The following is a 5,866-nucleotide window of genomic DNA, read 5'->3' as shown; positions in this document are numbered from 1 at the left end:
ATTAATATATTTTGAAATTACACAAAACACCATAAAAAAGTTAGCATTTTAATCTCCCAACAGACAATCATGTAGCTAATCAGAATAATCTCATTATCTTCCTAAATCCGTTTAAAGTTAGCATAGACATTGGTGATGAAATATAAATGGAATGAAAGGAACTCGGCCATTATCGAATTTTAACGGTCCACAATGACAGATTTGGTGAAAAACAACACTAATTTCTTAAGCCGTAATTCAAGTCACAGTTATTAAAACAAATAATCTATTGCCATAACTAAACTCCGATCTTAGCTCAGTTGGTAGAGCGGAGGACTGTAGTGGGAATTAAAATCCCTTAGAAATCCTTAGGTCGCTGGTTCGATTCCGGCAGATCGGACATTTTGAATTTCTATCCGCTTTCACTTTTCAATATCACTCTTATTAAAAGAGATATTTGCAATTGATGAAAAGAAACCTTCCCCACCTTTCAAATCGTATTGCTGTTCTCTTCTTCCTTTTTATTATCTTCCATGTGTTTTTCTCTTCGTTAAGAGGATTAATATATGAAATTTCTCATCCTTTGAAGTCGTTATCGGTCATTTTCTTTCTTGATTACATCAACTTTTTTCAGTGTCTTTATTTCTTTTCTCCATAATTATTGAGCTCTCCGTATTCAATATATCTTTGTAGCATTTAATTTTTCTTAGACAAAAATACTTATGAAGAAAGAAATGGTAGCAAGATAGTTTAACATTAGTAAATTTAAATAAAATCCAGTGAAATTAAGATTTTTTTTAAAAATATTAACATTTTATTGATCAATATAATATCTAAATTATTCAAATTTTAAATTGTACATTCAATTAAATCAATAGATGTTTAGCTTTCAAATAATCATTATATAAGATATGTTAAAGATGTGAATATAGATTTGTATATGAAGGATACACAAAAGGAATATGAGGAACATATATTATAATTTCATTTTTTAATGGTATTTTAAAGAGCATCTATTTATGAGTTTTTCTATGTAGTTCATGTGTGAATTTTACAATTCTAATTTTTTTAATAAGCTGACCAATTTATAAAGTGTGACAAATTTTCTAGTTTGAAGTCTTTCTTATTTTTGTTTGTATGACTGCTTATTTTGTGTTGGATCCACATCCAAATCTTCTAAGGAGGTAATAATTGTTCCTCCTCTTCATCCAGCATAATAGCTCCTAAAGAGTCCATTAAATGAGGTAGATCGATTCTAAAAGCATTTCCACTCATGTTCCCAAAGGCTAAAATCAGAAAACTTAACCATCGCAGGCTAAGGGTTTATTCCTAGTTTAAAAGTATTAAATACTCAAATTTGATTTACTTTTTACAAACTTAATTTTTTCCTTTAGCACGAGTGATGTTTAAGAGTGTTTGGCTAAAATGTCTAATATCCAAATGGACTGATTTTCTTGACTTGTCCTTGGAGTACTTGTCTAAATAATTATATGCTTTATATCAACCTCTCTTTTATATTCCTTCAAATTTTATCTATGTTTTTCTATGTCCATATGTTAAGTATTGTCTAATTGTTCACTTCAAGATTTATTTAGTTATCTCTCAACAAAATTGATGCTTTGAGACATTTATGGCTCATCTTATTTGTTCTTTTTTGTATCCTTTATAGCTCATATTATTTGTTCTTGTTTGTATTCTAAAGCTACATCAAATGGAATTAGGGAAAATACTTCAAATGTGGCTGGTAGTTGTTCCATTTGCAAACTACCCTATAAAAACAGGTATGCACTTTCCAATGAATGTATATTCTTTGGAATTTGAAAACTATAATTTAACTTCAATTGTAGACTTCGGAAACTAACTCACGACTTTGGGACTTCAAATATATTGAAATCTTGGCAAAGAATATGGCGGCTATTAAATTTTAGCAGTTACCATACAAGATCTGGAGAGTGGGAAATAATTTTTGATCAAGAACACAATGAAAAGGGCATGCCCTTATAGATATTAGGTGTCAATGGGCTCATTTTAAATTTAAATACTAAGACAAAGCAATCAGAATCCGATCTTAGCTCAGTTGGTAGAGCGGAGGACTGTAGTGGGATTCAAAATCTCTTAGAAATCCTTAGGTCGCTGGTTCGATTCCGGCAGATCGGAAAACTTTTACTTTTGATTTTGGTATTCATTTCCACTTATATAAATATAAATATTGTATTCCTTTCCTTTTCCACTTATATAAATATGAGTGTATTTCTTTTCTTACTAGTATATTTGAAAGGTACGTACGCAAATCTATTGCCAAGTGGATTTTTATGTTTGGATGGCTATTAAGACGGATATAAAGTCTGCTGAGCTTTATTGTCCACTGCTCTCAGTTTTTCTTTGCACTTTTGAGGCAAATTAATTTGAAAGTTCCCCAACTTAAATTGTGGTCACAATCATTGACAAAAAGTCTTGGTTTCTTTTCTTTTCAAATCAATTGTAAATTTGCTGTTATAAATTCCATTCTTTCCATTTGCCCTGTTTATTTTGCTTCAACTATATGAAAAGTCTCGTCCTTTACAATTGCCATCCGTCACTTTCTTTCTTCTGGACTATTTTTTTCTTAAAAGGTGAAATTATTCTAATTTGACAAAAGTGAGCATTGAAGATTAAATGAAATCAAATATTGTCAAGTCCGCGATGACGATGACCACCTATGAAGTCATCTTTGCTTAAACATAGGACTCACCTTTAGAGCTGAACCATTTGTCAGCAAGCCATTTAAGACCATATTTTTATTGGAAAAATCAAAAAGAGAGTAGATGCTATTACAAAGTACTTAGTGGAAGGCATAGTCCAAAGCATGTTTGGTCTCTATTTGGAAATGGCGTTCGAGCCCCATACATTCAACACTATCCACAGCCCTCAAGCGCTCTGCTATATCGACTGGATACATGTAGGGGACTGCCATTCCATGGTTTTGGTTTCAAAAGTTGATTATCTTTCAACAAATGATAATTTATTTAATAAGGCGTAATTACTGAAGACAAGTATAATTACCATGGTCTTCAAACTTGGTAACAAGACTCACCAAGAATCGCAATTTATCATCTTCGATGTGCATTAAAACACAAGTTGTAGATGTTGGCGAGCTTGAGAAAAAGCCATACTTGGATTGCAATTTCAAGATGTCTTTCGAATCAACTACTTCTTCTATGCCTTCCACACATTGCAACATTGATGTGGGATGGTTATGTATCTCTTCAACAGATACTCTAATTTACATAATCTTAATCAATTAGTCACCATCTTTCATAGCTTATAATTGTGCCTTCAAACAATACATGTCATAAATAGTTGGAGCGAAAAATGAGTTAGAATTTTACTTTTCAAGATGGAGTCCCTCTTTTTGTATATTTGTTGGATAATGGGTAGCTCATATGGAAGATCCAAACTCAAATGTATGTCTTCATTCAACAATGTAGGCAAGCCATTTGTGACCATATTTATATCAACTTTGGATAAGCCATTGCACTCATTGCATTATGCCCAAACTCAACCCTCTCTAAAAGATCTTGTACCCAAGAAATCCTCTTCCTTAAGTCGAGTAGATAACCTTTCTTTAACATGGCAATCTTCTTTCAGTGATATTTCAATTCTAGAAATATGCAACCAAATGGAGGAAATGTCTTTTGGCATTATGAATTCTTGATGAACCAAACATTCGCAAATCAAATTCCCAAATTTGTAATCTAGATTTCAACTTCCAGAATCTCACATCTAGGATTTTGATTGCCAATTCTCAAATCATATTAATATATGAAAGATTTTGAGGCAGTGCAAGGTAAGAGAATCCCCAAAGGAGATGTCCTAGCCCCCAACAAATAAACACACAACAGAAATACAATAAAAATGCAACACAAATGCAAGATCTCATACCAAATCACAACTCTTTATTCATAAAATAACTGTTTACATGCAATATGCCCGACTGTAAGGCCTTTCGGGTTACAGCCAAATATAACAACAATTACAATAACATTTCTACAAGATCCCTCAAGATCCAATCCAAACCCTGGCTAGTCCAGATCCACACTCTAGTAGAAATCTCCAAGGAAGATCTACACTTGTGCTTGCAAGCCCACCAAGCAATCTCCTTGTTTCTAAACCGCAACCACTAGCTCTTTTCACAAACTCGCAACTCCACCACAATCCTGTCGTAAGTTGCCTCACATTTGGCGCTCTATCCATAGACTTAGGAAAACTCGCCCTTCAGCTACTCTGTAGACTCACTCCTCTGAAATGAATGAATCACTCCCTGAATGAATGCCTAAAAGACTCCACAAGACCCCCTAGTTATACCCAACTAAGCCACAAGTCAGCCTAGCAATTACAATTTAAATAAACCCCTTACATTAAATACATATTTAAGCCACAAGTTGGCTCACAACAAACATTTAATGCAAAAAACGTTAACCCTCACATTAACCCGCAATTAACACATGATAACTACACAAAAATACTTTGGATAAGCCCCAAGTTTACAATACAAATTTAAATGCACATAGAAGAGATGACCAAGACCACACATAGGTCCACACAAACTCTCATATCGATCCACGTCATGATCACATGCTACATGCATTAAATGCACCAAGAACTCCAGTTGGCACCAATAGACTGTCCAGTGACAACAAACTCCCAAGCATCGTCGAACTCCCAATACATGTCAAGTACAACAGACCGTGTCAAGTTCCAAGACCATGTTGAGCTCCTAGAGCATGTTGAATACGAGTCTAAGCAAATACTGAGCCTCCTCCCATGAACTCCAAAGTAGTCACCGAGTAAACCCAAGATGCTCCTGCATCAGATTTGCACCATTTTTTGGAGTTTTCTTCTCATATTGATCTTCTCCTCTATCTTACAATTGTTGGCCTATTCTTAATTATTGTATTTGTATTTTTTTTAAAAAATTATTGTGGAAATTATAAAAAAGGAATACAACAATATGAAAATTAAAATATAATTTAAAATGATTAAAATTAGAAAAAACAAAATTTAGTGTCTTATAGGTTTTAGTTAGCTAAGTTAAGATGATTGTATTAAAAAGACATGTATGTTGACAAACGAGAAACCTCACGTTCAAAATAAAAAAATTGATTCTAACATTCCAGCCTAAAACTTTGAAAAAATAAAATGCCCTAATACAACAATTATGTATTATCCTTGATAATCTTAATTAGAAGAGGAAAAAACAACAAAAAGTAGATACACAAATCACACTATCTCTAGTGCAAAGACGAGTAATATCTTACAAGTATTCATGCATATAGGATACTACTTGTTTATCACATGGAAAAGACATACAAGATAGCTACACCAAAAGTTCAATAGTTGGAAGAGCCCATGAATATTATGCAATTCAAGAAGTTGTATACTTGAAGTAGAAATGATTAGAAGTTATCAAGAAAATCAAAATAGTAAACAAAAAAATCACACTCTACTAAAAATGTTTCTATGTCACTTTGAGCAAGTACTACTGTGAAAGTTCACTTTTGAGCACCATCTATAACATTAAATATCTATTACCTTAAACTTGAATCTGTGTCTAAGATAGCATATTAGTTAAGATCCTTTTTCACCATTTCTTGTCACAATTTTGCTATCATTAAAATTTCAAAAACCATCTAGTACAAATTCATTATGACGCAACACTTTATGGATCCAAATCAATTCGTATTATTATGATAAAATATATATTATTGATTGGTCAATTTTTCTCAAGGATATTATTACAAACTATTATATAAACAATTTGTATAACATATCTAGTAAAGTTTCCACAAGTTGTGGACACTGAGGAAATTCAGGGCGGTGTTTTGTTTAAGGCTTCAAACATTTTAGA

At 32.6% G+C, this 5,866-nt stretch overlaps 2 non-coding genes across 2 annotated transcripts; both read left to right on the top strand.

The window, feature by feature from the left end:
- The first annotated feature begins 284 nt into the window (after positions 1 to 284).
- TRNAY-GUA (transfer RNA tyrosine (anticodon GUA)) lies at positions 285 to 379 on the top strand. The gene is made up of 2 exons: positions 285 to 321; positions 344 to 379. It is a non-coding gene; the product is annotated as a tRNA-Tyr (tRNA).
- Positions 380 to 2,041: 1,662 nt separating this feature from the next.
- Positions 2,042 to 2,136, top strand: TRNAY-GUA (transfer RNA tyrosine (anticodon GUA)). The gene is made up of 2 exons: positions 2,042 to 2,078; positions 2,101 to 2,136. It is a non-coding gene; the product is annotated as a tRNA-Tyr (tRNA).
- The last annotated feature ends 3,730 nt before the right edge of the window (positions 2,137 to 5,866 follow it).

The sequence above is a fragment of the Cupressus sempervirens genome, chromosome 3 (assembly GCF_028749045.1).
Source record: "Cupressus sempervirens isolate cs-2001-9-10 chromosome 3, ASM2874904v1, whole genome shotgun sequence".
NCBI classification, from domain to species: domain Eukaryota; kingdom Viridiplantae; phylum Streptophyta; class Pinopsida; order Cupressales; family Cupressaceae; genus Cupressus; species Cupressus sempervirens.
The sequence above is the reverse complement of the archived record's forward strand: the minus strand, read 5'-3'. Positions and strand labels throughout refer to the sequence as shown.